The sequence below is a fragment of the Triticum dicoccoides genome, chromosome 5A (assembly GCF_002162155.2).
Source record: "Triticum dicoccoides isolate Atlit2015 ecotype Zavitan chromosome 5A, WEW_v2.0, whole genome shotgun sequence".
Taxonomy (NCBI): Eukaryota; Viridiplantae; Streptophyta; class Magnoliopsida; order Poales; family Poaceae; genus Triticum; species Triticum dicoccoides.
This window is the reverse complement of record NC_041388.1, coordinates 26,372,863-26,396,401: the sequence shown is the minus strand read 5'-3', so window position 1 is coordinate 26,396,401 and position 23,539 is coordinate 26,372,863.

Here is a 23,539-nt window from a genome sequence, read left to right as displayed (position 1 = left end):
CGTAGCACACAGCAGTTTGAATCGCGATGTCTTAATGCAGTAAACAAGAGCAGAAGCGAGAACATGGGTTGTATCGAAATGATCAATGGTTGCTTGCCTGATGGAGTGGTAGTGGGATACTGCCCTTCAGTTGGATACTCGTGAATATCCTCGGAGGCAGAACCTACCATGAAGAACACATCGGAACACAATCAACACATGACGATATGCAACAATATGATGCATGTTATGACATGGCAATATGAATGTGTCTTGGCCTAATGCAAGCTAAAACAGAAGGGAATGAACTCATTTGAATCAAAGATTCAAATACTAGCTCATTAAACATGACCTTATTTGTGCATTACCTTATTCTTCTTAAACAGCAAGGTAAACTTGTTTTGTCATGCATGAAACCATTACAGATGGATAGATTGAATTTTTCTGATAATTTTTCATATATAAATTATTTCATTTGGAGTTACGGTTGAATTTCTATGATTTTTAGAAGTTTTAAACATTTTCTGGAATTTCCTGAGTAAAAATAAATCCAGAAAATGCATTACTGCGTCAGCATTGCGTCATGCTGACCTCAGCAAGTCAAAGGCGCCAGCCCAGGTCAAACCTGACTGGTGGGCCCCTTCTGTCAGCCTCTCAGCTAATTAACAGGATTAGATTAACACTAATTAGCTGTCAGTGGAGCCTGGGCCCACATGTGAGTGACTGATTTAATTAAAATTAGTTAAAACTAATCCTAGATTAATTAGCAGAACGGCCCCACCTGTCATAGACTGAGGGGGGTCTACCTGGGCCCACCCAGGGTCAAACTGGGTCAAACTCGCCGGCGACTCGACGCCAGCGAGGCCCGAGATGGTGGTGCGGCTCGGAAAACGCCCACAGGGCACGGGCGAGGCCGTTCTTGGGCTCGTTGGAGAGCTCTTGCAGTCGCGCATCTAGTGGTGGTGGAGGCCGGGCCTACGGTGGCCGGAGACGACGAAGGCAAGCTCCAAGGCGGCGGCCGAAGTTCGGCCATGTGCGGAGTGTGGGCTGCGGCGTGCAAACGCGAAAACTAAGGCGCTAGCGAGGCACTACACGATGCGGCAAGCATGTTGCGTAGCACGGGAGGACCAAATGGTCGCCGGAGCGACGCCGGCGACAAGCTCGAGCGGAGACGAGCTTCGGCCATGGTGGAACTATGGCCTAGAGGGTGCAAATGCGTGGGAAAGAAGAGGGGAAAAGGCGGCGGAGCTCACAGGGAGGTCGATGAGCAGCTCAGTGGGCTCGGGGGTGACCAGAGCGAGGCGAATCGATGAACGGCGTCCGGCGGGTACCGAGGTTGAAGACGGCCTGATGGCGGCAATGCAGGGCCTCCGGCGAAGCATGGCTCGGTGGGGAGGGCGAGGGCGTCGCGGCGGAGCTTTTGTACATGTCAGAGAGGCGAGGGCGTGACGGAGGGCGCGACTACGGCGGTGAGACGGCGACAAGTGCGTCGGCCATGGTGCAGGAGAGGGTGAGGGAGACGAGGGGAGAGTGAGGGAGGATGAGAGGGGGATGTGGGGGTCGGCGTGGCATCCCTGGACGTCTCCAGGCGTCGGCGGAAGCAGGAGGTGGCCGGCGTGTGGCCGCGGCCGCCAGCCACGCGCTCCGCGTCCTCCTGGCGGGAGGTGGACGACGACTGGCAAGCCAGTCGCTGGGCCGAGCCAGGTGGCTGGGCCAGCACAGGTAAGGCCCAGGTGGGCTTCCCTCTCTCTCTTTTTTTGATTTGTTTTACTTTTTCTATTTAACTGCAACTGTTTAGCTTTATTAAAAATACTAAAACATTTCCAAAAATCCTGAAAATAATTGTGAGCTCTCTTTAGAATATTTCCAACAGGAAACATTTATTTCCAGAATTATTTGAGCATTTAAATTATTTTATAGCATTTAAATGCCCAAACTCAAATACTTATGATTTAATTCAATGACCTTCTGTTGACCTCGAAAATTGTGCTCCAATTTTGCCAGAGGTTCTAACCCAAGACAAAGAGGGTGAACTTTTTAGAAGGGCATTTTAGGTTCATTGAAAATAATTTTAGTAAACCCTAGTTGTTTCCAGGGGGTGTTGGGGGTTCTATCTTCCCCATTTCAAATTTAAGAGGAATTAAAACATGATGCACACTCTAATGCTTGAGCTAACTAGGGTGTGACAACTCACCCCCACTCAAAAGAATCTCGTCCCGAGATTTAGGATCCTCCAGGAAGAAGGTGGGGTACTCGAGTCGAAGACGATCCTCCCTTTCCCAAGTGGCTTCTTCTCGGAATGGTGTGACCATTGAACCTTGAGAAACTTGATATTATGACGTCGAGTGGTATGCTCGGCTTGATCAAGGATACGAACGGGATATTCCCGATAGGAGAGGTTATCTTGTAGATCAAGCGTTTTGTGGTCCACTCCACGGATAGGATCCGCGAAGCAACGCCTGAGTTGAGAAACGTGGAAGACATCGTGAACTCTGGAAAGATGCGAAGGTAGTTCCAATTGGTAGGCAACTTCTCCTCGTTTGGCAAGAATGCGAAAGGGTCCAATGTAGCAAGGAGCCAATTTGCCTTTGATACTGAAACGATGGGTTCCCTTTAACGGAGTAACCCGAAGGTAAGCCTTCTCGTCGACTTCATAAGTCATAGGCTTATGTTTACGATCATATTGACTCTTTTGACGAGATTGGGCTGTTTTCAATTTCTCACGAATAACACGAACCTGCTCTTCTGCTTCCTGAATCATATCCGGGCCAAAGAGTGGTCTTTCCCCGGTTTCTGACCAGTTAAGAGGCGTTCGACATTTTCGTCCATAGAGAACTTCGAAAGGAGCCTTGCCCAAGCTAGCTTGATAACTATTGTTATAAGCAAACTCCGCGAATGGGAGGCATTTCTCCCAATTCATTCCGAACGAGATAACAGAAGCTCAGAGCATATCTTCCAGAATTTGATTGACTCGCTCTACTTGACCACTTGATTGAGGATGGAAGGCGGTGCTAAAAGAGAGACGAGTTCCCATAGCATTTTGTAAACTTTCCCAAAATCAAGAGGTGAAGAGACTCCCACGGTCTGAGTTAATTTCCAATGGGACACCATGAAGAGACACTATTCGGGAGATGTATAAATCGGCTAGCTGGCTAGCGGTGATACTCTCGCGAACAGGTAGGAAATGGGCTTCTTTGGAAAGACGGTCGATCATGATGAAGATGGCATTATTCCCTCTCTTGGTCCTGGGAAACCCAGTAATGAAATCCATACTGATTTTATCCCATTTCCACTCGGGAATAGCCAAAGGTTGAAGGGTGCCAGCAGGCCGTTGATGCTCTTCTTTAACACGACGACAAACGTCGCAATTAGCAATGTATTGAGCGATTTCTCTTTTCATCCTAGTCCACCAAAACCTCTGGCGTAGGTCTTGATACATTTTAGTACTACCGGGATGAATGGTGAGAGGGGATTCATGAGCTTCCTTAAGGATCAATTGGCGTAGATGTTGTTTCTTGGGAACCACCAAACGGTTCTCAAAGAAGACAGCACCCCGCTTGTCCATGGAAAAACATTTAGCAACTCCGCTAGCAATGTTTTCCTTAATCCAGGATATGCCCTTATCACGCTTCTGGGCAGCTATGATTTGATCCATAAGGGTAGGTTTCGCCACCAGGGTGGATAGGAATCCTCGAGGAACAATGTGAACATTAAGCTTACGAAATTCCTCATGGAGAAGTGGTTGACTTTGTTGTAACATCAGGTTGTTACAATAGGATTTACGACTTAGTGCATCAGCCATGACATTGGCTTTGCCCGGGGTGTAAGTTATTCCTAAGTCGTAATCCGAGATCAACTCAACCCAACGTCTTTGCCTGAGATTCAAATCTGGTTGGGTGAAGATATATTTCAAACTTTGGTGATCGGTGAAGATCTCGCAATGATTACCGAGGAGTTAATGTCGCCAAGTTTTAAGTGCATGGACTACAGCTGCCAGCTCTAGATCATGTGTGGGATAATTTTCCTCATCTGGGTAATTGCCGTGAAGCATAGGCAATTACCTGACGATCTTGCATGAGTATGCAACCTAGTCCTTGTTGCGAGGCATCGCAATAGATAATAAAGTACTTGGAGAAGTCTGGTGGTACCAGTACGGGAGCAGATGTCAGGCGTCTTTTCAGTTCCTGAAAGCTGAACTCGCACTGTGGAGTCCACTCGAACTTTTTATCTTTCTTGAGGAGTTCAGTTAGAGGTTTAGCAACCTTGGAGAAATTTTCGACGAAGCGGCGGCAATAGCTTGCTAAGCCAAGGAAACTCCGAACTTGCTTGACCGTCTCAGGTGGAGTCCAATCAAGAACGGCTTGAACTCGCTCGGGATTGACAGCAATACCCTTGCCAGAGATTACATGGCCTAGATAGGTCACTTCTGGCAACCAAAATTCACACTTGGAGAATTTGGCATAAAGGCGATGCTCTCGAAGTTTCATCAATACCGGCCTTAGATGTTCGGCATGTTCCTCTTCACTCTTGGAGTAGATGAGTATGTCATCGAGGTATACTGCGACGAATTTATCCAAGTACTCCATGAAGACCGAGTTCATTAACCGAGAGAAGGTAGCTGGGGCATTGGTTAAACCGAAGGACATGACGGTGTACTCGTATTGGCCATAACGAGTAACAAAGGCCATTTTGGGAATGTCCCCATTTCTGATTTTTGATTTGATGGTAGCCCAACCTCAAATCCATCTTGGAAAAGACTAAGGATCCAGTGAGCTGATCATACAGATAGTTGATCCTGGGAAGCGGGTATTTGTTCTTGATGGTGACCAAGTTGACAGGTCGGTAATCCACAACCATTCGATCTGTTCCATCCTTCTTCTTAACTAAGAGGACGGGGCAAGCCCAAGGAGAGGAACTAGGACGGATGAAACCCTTTTTCAAGGACTCATCGAGTTGGTTCTTAAGCTCGGCTAGTTCTAAGGGTGCCATCTTGTAGGGTCTTCTAGAAATTGGAACGGTTCCTGGAACAAGGTCTATCACAAACTCGACATCCCTGTTAGGTGGAACACCTGGCAGTTCTTCTGGAAAGACATCTGGAAAGTCTCGGACTACCGGAACATCCTCAAGGTCTGGAAGGGGGTTGGCATTTAGGGAGTAAAGCTGGCGCTTGGCCACTCGAGTTAAGACATTGACTCTCTTGCCCGATGGGTGAGTAAGTTGAACGGTTCTAGTGGCACAATCAATCTTAGCATAATGAGCTGACATCCAGTCCATACCCAAGATGATGTTTATGTCCGAGGACTTGAGAGCTATTAAGGATGCAAGGAAGACAAGTCTATCGACAAGAATTTCGTTCCCATGGCTTACTCTAGAAGTTTGCCATTTGGAACCCGGAGTTTGAATTACCATGGAAGTGGGCATGTCACGGAATGTTGAAAGCACAAGTGCTCCCTAGGTGGTTTTGGTAATTAATGACAACATATCTCTTGTTGGACTAACGTTTCTATCCAGTATGTTTCAGATAAGTTCAACAATGGAGTGGCATGGACTAAAGGTTCTGGGAAATTCTCCAAGATGCTAAGGACAAAGGATTGGCTAAAGCTTAAAGCTCAAGACTCTTCATTTTACATTTTAGTGATCCAAGATCACATTGAGTCCATAGGAAAAGCCAATACTATCAAGGAGGGATGAGGTGTTGCTTAATGAGCCTCTTGCTTCATGTGCTTAATGATATGCTCCAAAATCCTCAGCCACTTTCTCACTTCAATATATGTCCCACACCAAATATCCAACTCGGCCCCACCGATTCTTTTTATCCGAAGCCACCGAGTTCAGTTGACATAGCCACTGCCAAAACCCTAATCAATTCGGTCTCACCGATGGGATCTCGGTCTCACCGAGATGGGCTTGCAAACTCTCTGTTACCTACTGCAATATTTTCGGTCCCACCGAGATATGCAATTGGCCCCACCGAGTTTGCTTGGCCAACTCTCTGTTTCACTTATTACCCAAATCGGTCCCACCGAGTTTGAGTAATCGGTCAAACCGAGTTTTGGATTTACCCTAACCCTAGCACATCGGTCCCACCGAGTTGATCCAGTCGGTCCCACCGAAAATCTCTAACGGTCACTAGGTTTACTATTTCGGTCCGACCGAGTTTGTTGATTCGGTCCCACCGAGATTGGTAAATTGTGTGTAACGGTTAGATTTTGTGTGGAGGCTATATATACCCCTCCACCCACTCTTCATTCGTGGAGAGAGCCATCAGAACATACCTACACTTCCAATACACATTTTCTGAGAGAGAACCACCTACTCATGTGTTGAGGCCAAGATATTCCATTCCTACCACATGAATCTTGATCTCTAGCCTTCCACAAGTTGCTTTCCACTCAAATCTTCTTTCCACCAAATCCAAATCCTGTGAAGAGAGTTGAGTGTTGGGGAGACTATCATTTGAAGCACAAGAGCAAGGAGTTCATCATCAACACACCATTTGTTACTTCTTGGAGAGTGGTGTCTCCTAGATTGGCTAGGTGTCACTTGGGAGCCTCCGACAAGATTGTGGAGTTGAACCAAGGAGTTTGTAAGGGCAAGGAGATCGCCTACTTCGTGAAGATCTACCGCTAGTGAGGCAAGTCCTTCGTGGGCGATGGCCATGGTGGGATAGACAAGGTTGCTTCTTCGTGGACCCTTCGTGGGTGGAGTCCTCCGTTGACTCGCGCAACCGTAGGTTGCTTCTTCGTGGACCCTTCGTGGGTGGAGCCCTCCGTGGACTCGCGCAACCGTTACCCTTCGTGGGTTGAAGTCTCCATCAACGTGGATGTAGGATAGCACCACCTATCCGAACCACGGAAAAACATTCGTGTCTCCAATTGCGTTTGAATTCTCCAAACCCTTCCCTTTACATTCTTGCAAGTTGCATGCTTTACTTTCCGCTGCCTATATACTCTTTGCATGCTTGCTTGATATGTATTGTGATTGTTGAAATTGTGCCTAAACTCCACTTAAACCGAAAAAGCTTAAAAACTGCAACTTTAGCATTAAGTGTCTAATCACCCCCCCCCCCTCTAGACACATCTACTTTAAGGTCCTACAAATGTCGTGTTATGCAATCAAGCATAGTTCTCGGATATGAATGAATGAGATGCTCCAGTATCGAAAAGAACAGATGCCGGGTGGCAGTTAACAAGGAGCGTACCAAGGACGACGTTGGGATCCTCATGAGCCTCCTCGGCTGAAACATAGTTGACATGACCACGTGCAATGGTGGCTGGCTTGGCGTAGAATGTTTTTCCCGCGGGCTTACAACGGCCAACGGACTTTCCAGTTTGATTGGAGTTGTTGTTCTAGGGACACTCTCGGCTATAGTGACCCGGCTCTCCACACTTAAAGCATGTCACCACATTGGGGCGTGGAGCAGCATTAGCAGCGGGGCCACCATAGGGCTTGGGTGGTGCAAATTGCTGGTTTGGACGAGGCGCCTCAAAGGATGGCCTCGGAATGAACCTGGGTGGCAATGCCGTGCTTGGGATCCACAGTCGGCGCTTTTGAGCTCCAGAGCCGGATGAAGAGCCAAAATCGCGGGAGTGCTTGTGTGAAGCGTCATAATCAGTCTGGCCTGTCTCAGCACTGATGGCTTTATTGACCAACTTCTGAAAGGAGGTGCACTCGTGCAGACGAAGATCGCGGCGAAGCTCATGGCTAAGTCCCTTGTGGAACCTTGTCTGCTTCTTAGCGTCAATAGATACCTCTTCAGGGGCATAACGTGCCAGATTCCCAAATTCACGACTATAAGCATCCACAGTCAGTCTTCCTTGGGTGAAGTTGCAGAACTCCTCCCTCTTGCGATCCATGAGACCTTCCGGAATGTGATGCTCACGGAAAGCCTCACTGAATTCAGCCCAAGTAGTGATTTGGCCGACCGGGCGCATAGCTTCGAAGTTTTCCCACCAAAGGCTAGCAGGGCCTTCGAGGTGATAGGCAGCATAAGTAACCTTGTCGGCTTCGGCTACGTTGGCAGAACGTAGCTTGTGGGTGATGCTGCGAAGCCAGTCATCCGCGTCGAGGGGCTCGACGGAATGGTTAAACTTTGGTGGGTACAGCTTGATAAAGTCATTAATTGACACCAAGTCATTTCGCGGGTGGCGTGCAGTGTTCTGCTCAATCCGCTCCAGCAGGCGGTTAGTCTCACGCTTGTTTCTTTCTGCCTCTAGCATTACTTCGGCTAGAGAAGGCGGGTGAGGCAGATTTTCACCTCTAGCTGCACTCGCTTCCCCCTGCTCCAGGGCAGCAGGGTTGCTGCGGGTGTTGACCATCCTAGGAGAAAACAAGACAACGGTTTAGACAAGGATGGATCAAACTTAGCAAGGAAGTGCAGAATGTAATGGATAACATGGAATGCAGAGATGTTCATCCGTATGTCATGGTAATATAAAACTACCATATATATACCAACGGTCATACACATCATACATAGTTTAGTACAAGCCCAGGCTACAGTACAACTATGATGAAAGACGTTACATCTCATCGGAGGCATTCTAAGCTCCTATACATTATTTGTCTACACCTCCGGAATCGATTACACGCAAAGTCATATTCCACAAGTCACGCAGGACAGTGGAGATACAACTACTACAATACTAGTGGTACTACTACTACTCAGACAGCTCCGTAGTAGTCCTCACAGAAGTCACCTCCATAGCCTGGAAGTTCAACGTGACCATCCAGGAACAGACGGTCCTGAGGAGCCTGTGGACCATAGGGGCTAGGATGAGGTCTTGGACCAACAAACGGTGGCCTGCGGGGACCACGGGGTGGGGTGATGCCTCCCACATCATGCCAATCCACCATGTCTGGCAAAGCAGATCTCACAGGATACAGATACCTTGTATCCATACGTCCAGCTTGCACCGCAAGTGCAAACCGAGTCAATGTAGCCCAATGATCAGCACGGGTATTAAAAAGCTCCAGCCTCAAGGCCCGATTCTCTCGGTCCTTATCTTCGAGCATCTCGGCAGTGGTACAAGTTAATGAGTCCTCCTGAGAGGAGTCAGCATAGATAGCCTGAAGATACCCTTGCGCTCCCGGAAGTGAAGTTGGCATGTATCGGAAGTCGGTGTTCCGAAGCAGGCCAGTCCGGACTCGCATGATGGTCATCATGGAATAGGCAACATCCTGCACAGCCATCTCAACAGTAACCCCGAGTCCATAGGAACAGTGAAGGCGCTCGGTAGATCCAGGATAAGAAGGAAATATCCTGATGGTGCGGAAATATTGGCTTTGATTAAAGTCTCGGAATTGCTCTTAGACGGTGTATTCGGGATACCAACGGTAACCCGTCTCAATCATTACCCGGACTAACATAGTAGTATGACCGGGCACATCGAGGCAACGGGTCAGGCGAACCACTTGGTTCTGAGCACGGTTGGCCATCTGAAAGCACAACCACAATGCAAAGACATTAGAATTTCTAGGGAAAATTGGACAGCATAACAGCTGTAAATGCTCAGAAAAAGATTTGAGACATCCACAACAGTTCACAATACCACTCAACAACATCATATCAAGGTTCTGATTCAATTAGCAACATACTAAGAATAGTAGAAACTGAACTGGGACTTGTAACAACAATCCTATAAGCTACTACGAATTAGTAACACGTGAACCTGGTAGAAGAAGAGAGCCTAGTCCTTAACCCACGTTGAATGAGAAGAGAATGACTCAGATCAGAGGCATAGGGTAAAGGAGTAAAAGAGCCTTAAGTTCCCTCCCACAATCAATTCCCCTACATATAACTAAAGCATTACTAGACTCGACATCGACCAGTTTGGCTCAATGAACCTACAGGCAGTCCGGCTCTAATGCCAACGCTGTCAGGACCCCGATTCCAAGACACATCGATCTAGCTGGTAACACCTCATATCACTTTGCGGCCTCACGCACGGTATACCACGGGTGTCGCCTTACCATGGCCCGGGACCGTTTGCACCTTTTGGCTCACGTATATGATAGTGTCGCTAGCATCCATATGACAGAGAACCCGGGCCAACATGGCTAGTCATGAACCCAAAGCGGCACAGACCTATGGAGACAGGCATACATGAATCACATCGAGCATGTCAGCCATCAGCGAGTGATTCCGGGCTGTAGCACTGGGCTGATAGGACTCCGGGGAACCCGGGCTGTAGCAGGCTAGGCAGGACTCCGGAAGTCACCACGTGACATTTCCCCGAAGGGACAGACATAGGAACGAAGTGAAACACATGCCGGCCAGTCAAGTGTCCTGAACAGTAGTGCTGGGCTAGCAAGACTCCGGTGAACCGGGCTGTAGCGGACTACTATGGCTCGAGGAACACTAGACTACATTTCCCCATAAGAAAGGCTGCCAAGGATAAACAACTAGATTGTCGGATCCCACTCATACCAAGCATTTCAATCATACACACAATATGCCCGATATGAGTACATACAACATGGCATCACAACAAAACTCTACAACTCAAGTACTTTATTTAAAAGCTCCAGAGAGCCATACATAACATGTTCATACAGATAGGGGTCACATGACCCGACACTCAAGTCATACACTCATACAAGCACATGCGGAAGCAACTAGTCTGAGTACAGACACTAGAAAGAAAGAAGGCTTCTCGAAGCCTGTCTATCTACATAGGGCCCTCCATGGCCAGGATCACCACCTGGGTGGCTAGTCACTCGTCGACATCAAGGTCTATGTAAAACCCATCGGAAGGGGCAGTGTTGTCGTCTGAAAACAATAAATAAGCAAACATGAGTACAAGGTACTCAGCAAGTCTTACATCAGAACCTACTATACATGCTCATTCTCAAGAAGGTGGTGGGGTTAATGCAGCAAGCCAGCTTTGACTCTTGGCTAAGCTATCCTACGGAAGTTCACTGGTAAAATAGTTTTCGCACACGAGTCCACTACTCACCACACAATACTCCACCGGGGATCCTCCCTCGTCATCCTACGAGAGGGCCATCCTCGGTACTCACACTTATCTTGAGTCTTTTAGTAGTATTCATTAACTTGTCTATGAACTGTATAGGCAACCAAGTAGTCCTTTACCGCGGACGCGGCTATTCGAATAGTTTTATACCCTGCTGGGGTGTACTTCATCACACATGTTTCCACCACTTAGCGTCTGCACACGACATGTGCTCGGCAAACTTCAAGCGAAAACCGACGTGGGTGTAGACCACGACCTGACTAACCTCACAAGTCTCTAGTCCAGGTTTATCGCCTATTCAAGTTCCATCCTCAAGGAAATCCGGCCGGGGTGTCCTCAACGGCCCCAAACAATGTGTACAGGGTTCCTGAGACACCAAACGGGCGACTCGGTACACTGTGCCACGGTGTATCTACCGCATCATAGCCCACCCCTAGGGTCAGCGCTACGCACGGCCGCCAACACATAACCTACAAACACCAGAAACTAGTTGCAACTCCTGGACAGAGGACGAGATGGGTCAGTAAGTCGAGCAGGGTCATATTTCAGGGCCCAATGTGTGGTAGTATCTGAATCTTAAATCACGCATACAGATCTCAGTTCTTATGGACGGCCTCAATGAAACAACCCACCATGTACTCCTACATGGCCTCTCATTGATACCTTTACCAAAACATGTTCAACAGATTCCTCATATTACCGACATAATCATATCACTCTAGCCCATCACCCAAATGAACCAGACCGGACACAACTCTAAGCATAGCAGGCATAGCAAGGTAGGAATCACATACATGGCTCAATCAACTCCTACACATGCTAATGGGTTTCATCTAGTTACTGTGGCAATGACAGGTCATGCAGAGGATAAGGGTTCAACTACCGTAGCACACAGCAGTTTGAATCGCGATGTCTTAATGCAGTAAACAAGAGCAGAAGCGAGAACATGGGTTGTATCGGAATGATCAATGGTTGCTTGCCTGATGGAGTGGTAGTGGGATACTGCCCTTCAGTTGGATACTCGTGAATATCCTCGAAGGCAGAACCTACCACGAAGAACACATCGGAACACAATCAACACATGACGATATGCAACAATATGATGCATGCTATGACATGGCAATATGAATGTGTCTTGGCCTAATGCAAGCTAAAACAGAAGGGAATGAACTCATTTGAATCAAAGATTCAAATACTAGCTCATTAAACATGACCTTATTTGTGCATTACCTTATTCTGCTTAAACAGCAAGGTAAACTTATTTTGTCATGCATGAAACCATTACAGATGGATAGATTGAATTTTTCTGATAATTTTTCATGTATAAATTATTTCATTTGGAGTTACGGTTGAATTTCTATGATTTTTAGAAGTTTTAAACATTTTCTGGAATTTCCTGAGTAAAAATAAATCTAGAAAATGCATTACTGCGTCAGCATTGCGTCATGCTGACCTCAGCAGGTCAAAGGAGCCAGCCCAGGTCAAACCTGACTGGTGGGCCCCTTCTGTCAGCCTCTCAGCTAATTAACAGGATTAGATTAACACTAATTAGTTGTCAGTGGGGCCTGAGCCCACATGTCAGTGACTGATTTAATTAAAATTAGTTAAAACTAATCCTAGATTAATTAGCAGACCGGCCACACCTGTCATAGACTCAGGAGGGTCTACCTGGGCCCACCCAGGGGTCAAACTGGGTCAAACTCGCTGGCAACTCAACACCGGCGAGGCCCAAGACGGTGGTGCGGCTCGGAAAACGCCCACAGGGCACGGGCGAGGCCGTTCTTGGGCTCGTTGGAGAGCTCTTGCAGTCGCGCATCTAGTGGTGGTGGAGGCCGGGCCTACGGTGGCCGGAGACGATGACGACAAGCTCCAAGGCGGCGGCCGGAGTTCGGCCATGTGCGGGGTGTGGGCTGCGGCGTGCAAACGCGAAAACTAAGGCGCTAGCGAGGCACTACGCGATGTGGCAAGCATGTTGCGTAGCACGGGAGGACCAAATGGTCGCCGGAGCGACGCCGGCGACAAGCTCGAGCGGAGACGAGCTTCGGCCACGGTGGAACTATGGCCTAGAGGGTGCAAATGCGTGGGAAAGAAGAGGGGAAAAGGCAGCGGAGCTCACAGGGAGGTCGATGAGCAGCTCAGTGGGCTCGGGGGTGACCGGAGTGAGGCGAATCGATGAACGGCATCCGGCGGGTACCGAGGTTGAAGACGGCCCGATGGCGGCGATGCAGGGCCTCCGGCGAAGCGTGGCTCGGTGGGAAGGGCGAGGGCGTCGCGGCGGAGCTTCTGGACATGTCAGAGAGGCGAGGGGGTGATGGAGGGCGCGACTACGGCGGTGAGACGGCGACAGGTGTGTCGGCCAAGGTGCGGGAGAGGGTGAAGGAGACGAGGGGAGAGTGAGGGAGGATGAGAGGGGGACGTGGGGGTCGGCGTGGCATCCCTGGACGTCTCCAGGCGTCGGCGGAAGCAGGAGGTGGCCGGCATGTGGCCGCGGGCGCCGGCCACGCGCTCCGCGTCCTCCTGGCGGGAGGTGGACGACGACTGGCAAGCCAGTCGGCTGGGCCGAGCCAGGTGGCTGGGCCAGCACAGGTAAGGCCCAGGTGGGCTTCCCTCTCTCTTTTTTTTTGATTTGTTTTACTTTTTCTATTTAACTGCAACTGTTTAGCTTTATTAAAAATACTAAAACATTTCCAAAAATCCTGAAAATAATTGTGAGCTCTCTTTAGAATATTTCCAACAGGAAACATTTATTTCCAGAATTATTTGAGCATTTAAATTATTTTATAGCATTTAAATGCCCAAACTCAAATACTTATGATTTAATTTAATGACCTTCTCTTGACCTAGAAAATTACGCACCAATTTTGCCAGAGGTTCTAACCCAAGACAAAGAGGGTGAACTTTTTAGAAGGGCATTTCAGGTTCATTGAAAATAATTTTAGTAAACCCTAGTTGTTTCCAGGGGGTGTTGGGGGTTCTGTCTTCCCCATTTCAAATTTAAGAGGAATTAAAACATCATGCACACTCTAATGCTTGAGCTAACTAGGGTGTGACACTGAGACCAGAACAATTTCTCTGTTGAGCTCCCCTCCTCAGCACGGTAAAATTCTGTGGCATCCAGCACACTATGGGGAAGATCTGCAAACACTCCTGGAGAGCTCCGAACTCTGGTAAGAAAAAGGAAATTCTCCTTCACATGCTTGCTTTGCATACTGAATGCCATACTCGCTGCTATCTTCTTCGCCTCATCAATCTCCTGGAGGGCCTTGTGGGCTTCGGCCTTGGCGCTCCGGACGCTTTCAAGCGCCTGCGCGAGCTCAGACTCTCGCGTTTTAGAGTCCAGCTCCAAGGACTCATGCTTTTTGGCGAGAGCCTCGAGCTCTTGCTGCACCTCACCCACTCGGGCTTCTTGTTTCTCCCGTTCAATGCATTCCTTGGCCGCTTTGTCTTCGGCCTCGGACAACGCCTTCCTCAAGGTCGCCACCTTGGTCGTGGCCCCTGACAAATCCATGATGATCCTATTACTTTATACCCGAACTTCTCTTTAACTATATAGACAGGGGTATTTCTTACCTTTGCTCTCTTCGAGCTGCCTCTTGGTCAGGCTGAGCTGGTCCTCGGACCGCTTTAAGTCCTGCTTCAGCGCGGAGACCTCCACAGTACGTACGGCAGCGGCCAGCAGGGAAGCCTGCACATACACATAGACATACTCTAATTAGACTCCTGGGTTATCATTTGATCCTCTATTCGGCTTTTCTTCATGAACGCCGAACAGAGCATCAGGGGCTACTATCTATGCGGTAATATTTTCTTATATTTTGATTGCTTACCTCAAATCCTGTTAGGAGGCTAGCGCAAGCATCGGTCAGTCCATTTTTGGCGGACTGAACCTTTTCGACCACCGCACTCATGATAGTGTGGTGCTCTTCTTCAATGGAAGCGCTGCGAAGCACTTCCAGCAAGTTGTCCGATGCCTTTGGTTGGACAGAGGACGCTGGCACGGATGGTTGGCCCCCCTTGACAGGGGACCGCCTGCCGAAGTCCGAAAGCGTCGAGGGTTCCGGCGCAGTGTCCGGCAGGGGCCCGAACTCGAAGCCCGTAGGAGCCTCACTCCCTTGGTACCTAGGGTCCGGGAAGTCGCAGCAAGGCGCCCCCAGGACCGCCTCCACTTGGCTTGGTGCCTGTTTGGACAACACCACGGCGTTCTCCGTAGGGTGAGGGGTGGAAGCGGCCGGAAGAGAACCACTGTTCATATCCAACGAGCCCAATGAGCCGCTCGACGAAGGTACGTCGAGATGAGCTCGGGTCGGACTGCATAATCATGTTCTGCATGAGGAAAGGCAGTACAATAAAACATATCATGAAGTACTATGGTGTCCAAACACTTACGACTTCGCCAGGGGCTTGTCCCTGGGCAGCCACTCGTCACCGTTGTCGACGGCCGTTGTGGCACGGTCCGGAAGGAGGGTCCTTCCCTTCCTGGACCCTTCGGCCTCCCCGGATGGATCGGCCTTCCTTTTCGTGTCTCCCTCGGCTGGGGGGAGAACTTTTCTCCTCCTCCTCGTTTCCGTGGGAGGAGTGCGCGTCGGACTCATGGACGATGAGTCCGACAAGACCACCTTGCGTCGGGGACCTTTTCGGGTCCCCGCGGCCTTCCTCTTGGCCGTATTTTCCGGCACCTCGTAAGGTGTCGGAGTCAGCATCTTTGTTAGAAGAGCGTTTGCAGGATCTTCGGGCAGGGGGGCTGGGCAATCAAGCTGCTCGTTGTCTTTATACAGTCCTGTTAATGACATGAAAGCTTAGATCCAGCACATAACCAAACCAGGGCACATAAATACCCTGAGAGATATAAATGCTTACCAGACCGGCATGGTGCTTTGCGCTGAGTCCGCGGTCTTTAGTGAGAGGGGGAGGAATCTCGACGCTCTTGAACAGCACCCTCCAGACATCCTTGTGCGTCGTGTCGTAGAGCTCTCGCAGCGTCTGGTGCTTGGCCGAGTCGAACTCTCACAAAATAAATGCCCTTCGTTGGCACGGAAGGATCTGGTGGAGGAGCATAACCTGGACCACATTGAAAAGTTTAATTTTCTTGTTCATCATGTTCTGGATACAGGTCTGGAGTCCGGTTAGCTCTGCCGAAGAACCCCAGGACAGGCCCTCCTTTTTCCAGGAGGTGAGCTGCGTGGGGATTCCGGATCGAAATTTGGGAGCCGCTACCCAGTTGGAGTCGCGCAGCTCGGTGATGTAGAACCACCACGATTGCCACCCCTTTATGGTATCCACATAGGTGCCCTCGAGCCAGGTGACATTAGGCATCTTGCCCACCATGGAGCCTCCGCACTCTGCCTGCTGGCCACCCACCACCTTCAGTTTGACATTGAAGGTTTTCAGCCATAGGCCAAAGTGGAGCTTGATGCGGAGGAAGGCCTCGCACACGACGATAAACGCCAAGATGTTGAGGATGAAGTTGGGGGCCAGATCATGAAAATCCAGCCCATAGTAGAACATGAGCCCTCTGATAAACGAGTGGAGAGGAAATCCCAGTTCGTGGACGAAATGGGTAAGAAAAACTACCCTCTCATGGGGTTTGGGCGTGGAGACGATCTGCCCCGCATTCGGCAGCCGGTGCGCGATGTTCGCAGCAAGGTATCCGGCTTCTCGTAACTCTTTGATGTTCTCCTCCGTGGTAGAGGAGACCATCCACTTGCCTCCTGCTCCGGACATACTTGGAGTGGTTTGAGAAGAAGAACGCGAGCTTGGGCACTAGAGCTCGAGTGTGCGGGAATGGGTAAGCGAGGAGGAAGAAGGCGTGGGTGAAAGAAAGTAAATCTTTGTCCCTTTATAAGGGCGGAGGAGGCGATGAGTCTCCCCACTTGCCTGACAAAACCGCTTATTCCCATGGCACCGGAATTGATGGCGCGGCTAGGTTACCGATGTCCGTATTGATGAGAATTTCGTGATAAGGGGAACATGATCTCTGCTTTGACAAGACATGTCAAAGAAACCGCCTCGCGATATGTGTGAAGCTGGTTGGGAAAACGGTTCGAATAATGACCGAGACATGGCATGATGTCATGTTGTCAAAACGTATCAGCAGATCAGATTTGTGGAAATATTATTCTCTCTACGGTGGTATGTGGAATTTATTTTGTAGGGCCGGACACTATCCTTGTATTCAAAACTCTTCCATGGTGTATTCGGAGGAGGAACCCATCTTGCAATGCTGAAGACAATACTGCGCATCAGACTCAACGGCATTGAAGCCTGGTTCATGGGCTACTGAGGGAGTCTTCAATTAGGGGGTCTCCGGACAGCCGGACTATATCCTTTGGCCGGACTGTTGGACTATGAAGATACAAAATTGAAGACTTCGTCCCGTGTCCGAATGGGACTCTACTTGGCGTGGAAGGCAAGATAGGCAATACAGATATGTATATCTCCTCCTTTGTAACCGACCTTGTGTAACCCTAGCCCCTCCGGTGTCTATATAAACCGGAGGGTTTTAGTCCGTAGGACAACAGACAATCATACCATAGGCTAGCTTCTAGGGTTTAGCCTCTCTGATCTCGTGGTAGATCTACTCTTGTACTACTCACATCATCAATATCAATCAAGCAGGACGTAGGGTTTTACCTCCATCAATAGGGCTCGAACCTAGGTAAACATCGTGTCCCCTGCCTCCTGTTACCATCCGCCTTAGACGCACAGTTCGGGACCCCCTACCCGAGATCCGCCGGTTTTGACACCGACAGTTCCATGCAAATCATGCAAGTTAGAGTCCAAAACAAGGTCAAAAGATTTTGGAAAAGTAGATACGATGGAGACGTATCAGCCGGTGGTAGGGCCGGCGAGGCCGCCGGGAGACCGTAGGCACCGCTCAGCTGCGGCAGTGGGTATCCTCCGTATGGCTGCGGAGCCGCGTAGTATGCCTGATGCGCCGGTGGGCGCGGCACGGGAAGGGTCAGTGCATGAGCCCGTGGAACCGTCATGGTGTAGGCATGAACAACACCGATCCCACTACAAAAAAATACACTTTCATGATGATACGTGTTTGTCACAGTAGGTCGTGTTTTTTGTCATGCATGTACATCCATGATGATTTTATGACAGAATCAAGATAGTCATACATGTGCTGTCATAGAAGTGTTCCATGACATTACCAAAATTATCATCACGGAAGTGTCCACTTCCATGACGATAAATCACGCGTCACAGAAGTGCTTTCATCAAGGGTGACTGACACGTGGCATCCACCGTAACGGAACGCCGTTAAGCTATCGGGTTGGGTTTTGGATCCGATAACCCGTTAACAACCTCGACCAATGGGGATTTTCCACGTGTAAAATCATCATTGGCTGGAGGAAACACGTGTCAGCTCACCGTTGGGACAGATGTCATCCACTCATTGGACCGAAGGTGCCCATGATACGGTGACACGTGGCACGGCCCAACAAAGGCCCATTCCTGTGAAAAGGCCGGCCCATTTGACTTGGTCAAAAGGTGGCGGGCCGGCCCACGGAAAGCCTGTTAACGGCCTGTTCGCATATAGCCCATTTACAGCCCGCTAACCCAGGGCCCGTTACGCCCTATCCGAATTAGGCCTAGTAGCGGCATCTGGGCCGTCCAATATGATTCAGCCCGTTTTAACTTCCGGCCCATGTGTGGCCCATGACTTCTTTCGGCCCATATGAGGACCTTTGTAACTCTTGGCCCATTAACGGCCCATGGTGAAACTGGCCCTTAATGAATAGTGTATCACTTTATACCCATTAATGGCCCGTTATTCCATTGGGCCATTTCTAGCCCAAGTTATCTTTCGGCCTTCTCAGGGCCCATTGATTCTTGGGTTCATTTGTAGCATTCGGTTACATACGGCCCGTTACTGTCATTTTCTACTTGTGGGCCAAATTCAGCCCGTTGTTAAAGTTGGTCCGTTTGCGGACCGTTAATACGTTGGGCTGTTTTCATGTCAAAAAACCCGTTGGGCTGTTTTCATAGAGTTATCAAATACGGCCTATTAACGGCCCGTTATGGTCCACAAACAGTACGGCCCATGATTGGCAAAATGATGATACGCCCCGTAGAAGGCCCATGGATCCTACGGCCCATATGAGGCCCATGGATAGTACGGCCCGTAGAAGGCCCATGGATTGTACGGCCCGTAGAAGGCCCATGGACCCTAAGGCCCGTATAGAAGGCTAATGGATCCTACGGCAGGACGAAGGCCCATGGATCATACCGCCTACAGGAGGCCCATGGTTACAACAGTCCGTGTGTTGACATGATTATTTTGGCCTAGTTGCCAAAAATAGGCTATTGTGGCCACTAGAAAAAACAGAAAAAGAACTGCAGTGACTACAAGAAAACAACTAAACAAGACAATAAGGAAATAAATAAGCAAGCAATTAACGCTAGCCTATTACCGCTATTACACATATTACATCCACTTGGCATCAAAGTTCGCCACCAGTGCAAATATAGGGAACAAAGCAGCACATTACATACACTAGCCGTCAAAATTGGCCACCAGTGCAAATAAACGCGGCAGCAAAACAAGAGCATGACTGAAACAACTTCAGAAGAGCTCAAGAAACGTTATCCTGGGTATCCACCATGCTGGCAATAAGCTTAGCAAGCTGATTAGCTTTGTCCTGTTTGGCGCAAAAATCCTCCAACGCTTGATGTTGCACCAGAAAGTATGCATCTGAATGCTCCAGTTCTTCCGCAGTCCTTCTGCTTCTTGTCGCAGCACAGCTGATCGATGTCTTTCAGCTTGTAGTTGAGACTCAAGAAACCGAACTGATTCAAACAGTGAGTTTGAATAGCTTGTGCAAGCGGTAGTGGCCAGTAACTCGAACACTAAACCAAGACAGGACCTTGGGGTTGTCTCGCTGTCTTCAAGATAGTCTTCCTTAGCTATTTTATCAGCTTTGTTGGAGACCAACAAGGATGTGTCACTATCCTGAACCTTATCTGCATTACTTCCTTTACCATTGCTTAATAAGGCACTCTTCCCCAATATTCTGTCAGCATTCTAAAAGAAGAAACAAGTAGACACATAACAAGTTTAGCATGTACTAGTATATGAAACTCATTTCGGTGAACCAGTTCATTAGTAAGGTTGACAGGATTAAACTACCAAGTCTTCTATTGCCAAGTACTAGTACATAATAAAAGCATCAAACAAACATATATCTATGTCCTATGGTCACTGCATTGTCTTGCCAAATCAAAATAGAGACACGGTTCAAATCATATCAGTTCAAGACAAAGCAGCAGTGAAAGAATACAAAGCGTGGGAACTACACGGCACAACAAGATTTCAGATGGGTACCATGGGTCTACATGTACAACAACACTATTGGCTCTGTTGTGATGCTAGTAATGTGCATGATATGAAAGTCAACTATATACACAATTGAAATTGAAATCAACAGAGCTAGGGATAAGAGCAAACCTATTAAAGAAACATGTGTGAACATACCTGTTGTGCCATTGGAGTTTCGATTGGATCCTTCAATTTAAAAATAAGTTTATATGAGTAAATGCAGTGATACAAGAGCAAAGCAATCATAGTTAAAAAAAGGCGCGCCTAAGTGAGCGCTTAAGCGCGCCTAGGCTCTAGGCGTTGGCAAAATGCATTGCGCATAACTACGCATAATCTGTGCATAACTGCGCATAAGCATGCGCTTTGGTCAGTAAAGTGCAAGGCGGTGGCAAAACCCACAATTAACGCCTAGCGCTTTTTTGAACTATGATAGCAATGGAATCTTAAATTAGAACAGTTGTTCTTCAGGTTTAGGCACTTGTTCTACATGAACAGAGTACAGTAAGACGCAAGAATATAATACTTAAAATAGAAAATGAGCTCACAGACCTTACCACATTCTTGGTTCGGGACCAGTACAGAACAAGGTGTTCCCAGTCATCGTCCAGTAAATGTGTCACAGGAGAACGTAAGGGAATTTGATGAGTTTCTTTGCCGGTGAAGTACGTTTTCTTCAGGTAATTCTGATACTGCCACCAAGCATTCTTGAAGATAGCAGAGGTATTAGCACAGGTTACCTCATCCTGAGTTTCCAAATTGGTCCTTCTCTATAGAGAAAAATGGGAAATTTTGTTGTATTATAACCATCATGGAGGTAGGATGTATGGGACGAAGCAAAGTAATTGCCATGAATAACATTACTTACACATAACTCCTGGAAAAACACCTGCAACTGGCATTTTCCTTCATCTTCAGTATAATATTTCCAAGATGGGAAGATACGCACATACGATTTAACAACATCAAATGCAATAAATGCTAAACTACGACTAGCTGGTTGTGCTTCCTCCATAGGAATAGGCGTACTAACTGGTGGAGTTGGGGTTCGCCGTGATAGTACTGGCCTTTGGGCACTGGAGCTGCCTTACTAACTGCTCTTGTTTGGGAGCTCTGTGGTGGAGATGGTGCTGTGTCAACAGGAACTGGGTTACTATCGACTGGGGTTGGGGTTAGATTGGCTGAAGTCGGTTCTCTGTCCATCGCAGTAGGGGTACAATCTGCGAGAGTTTGGGTTATGTGTGGTAGGGCTGGTTCTTGTGCATGTATAACTGGGGTGCTATCTCCACCAAGAGGTAGCAATGTTTTATTTTAAGATCGTTTTTTTAGTCCGCTAGATACTGGCATCACCTGCTCCAATTCAAATGGCTGATAAACAGGAAACATAGTTGAATGTGCAGACATTGTATGAGAGACAGATGCAATAGATAGTGTGGAAAAAAGAGGGCATGAAATAGTTGACATGTATATTGTTTAATTAAAACGGATAGCATGACATAATTTCACATATATGATGTCTATCTAAACTGGATAGCATAGCATAACATAATTCAAAGATATGATGAATAACTAAATAGGACGCATGACATAATTCACCTACATGTTATCTAAGTAATCATGATCGCATCATTTAATTCACATATGTGATTTATATGCTAAACAGAGGGCATTCGATATGATGTCTGAACTAAGAACATGGTGTTGAATATTGTGTATATGATGTCTAAACTATGAAATGCAAGACACCATATGCATGATATGAGCAGTATAACCGTGCCAAGTTAGAGGATACACCTCAGTGGGGGAATAGGACTGGTCATCTGTCTCTGAATCCATCTCTGAGGAGCTATCGGGACCCAACAAGAGATCTGCTTCGACAGGTAGCACTGTCTGCTCTGAAGGCCTTGTTTTCACTCCAGATTTTTCCATCTCCCACCCAAATGGCTGATTCATAGGAAGAGTAGTTTAATGTACAAACATTGTCGACAAATGGAAATGTAATGAAGAAAAGGATGGGCAAGATATCATTCAAATATATGATGCCTGGTTAAACAGGATGGCATTGCACACTTCACATATATTATGGCTGGCTAAAAGACATGAGACTACATAATTCCATATATGATATAGAAACTAAACAGGTGGCATTACAGAACATGTCTAAACTAAGCAGATGACATATATGATGTCAAAAGTAGGCACTGCAAGGCAACATATGCATGATATGACTAACATCATCATGCCAAGGTAGAGCAAACACCTTGGGGGTAAATAGGAGTGGTCAGCGGCGTCTGAATCCGCCTCAGAACAGATATCTTCCTCTGGATTACAATCTAGAGAGGGGTGGGGAGGGTTTGCCATTTAACCCACCATGGAGCGATGTCTGCATGACATTGTATTGCCGCGCAAAACTCTTCTCTTTTTCTCTACATGTTCAGCATGACTGTGTATAATATCTGACATGCATACCAAAAAAATATGGTGAGATTATGTAAGGAGAGCATGCAGAAATTTAGAGTGATGGTAACAACCAGTGGATCGATGTTTTTCCGTTGAACCAAAATAGCCCTAATGGATCGACGTGAATGTATAGTAATAAGTGATGCAACAAGTGTACAACCTCTTTGTCGTAGCCGTGTCGACCTCAGCATCATTGGGTTGGTCGCTGAAGCAGTTGAGGCAGAGGTGGCTGTCGGAGGTGTGGAGGAAGATCTGAGAAATCTGTAGACAACGTCCAGGGCACTGCTCTGTTGTGATGGATCGTTCTGTTGTTGGAGCAGCTCCGATGAGCCGTAAGACGTTAAGGCTGAAGCAGCACAAGACAGACATCGTCAATCTCAAGTGGGATTCTAATAGCATCTCCAATAGATGATGTAAAATGGATGTAAAATTAACATCACCAAAAACCACCTGACTACAACAGATGAGGTAAAAACTGTTGACTCTGAACTTAACTGTCGAAACTGAAATTTATTGTGGAATATGAATGCTACTGTCGAAACTAAACGCAATGGTAGCAGAGAGGCACTTGACATGTAGTTTAGGGAGGGCTTGCAGTTCATCTTCAACCTACACCCCCCTGAGCCGCCAGCCACCACCGGCCGAACCGCCATCCCCAGCGCCGCCTCGCCGCCCAGAAACAACTCGCCACCGCCGCCCCGGCCAGCCCTCTAGGCCCCCCGCCCCCCACCCTGAACCCTAAGATAGATAGTGGGGTACCTCTCCGGTGAGCCCCCGTCCCCACTGCGGGTGGTTCTTCCTT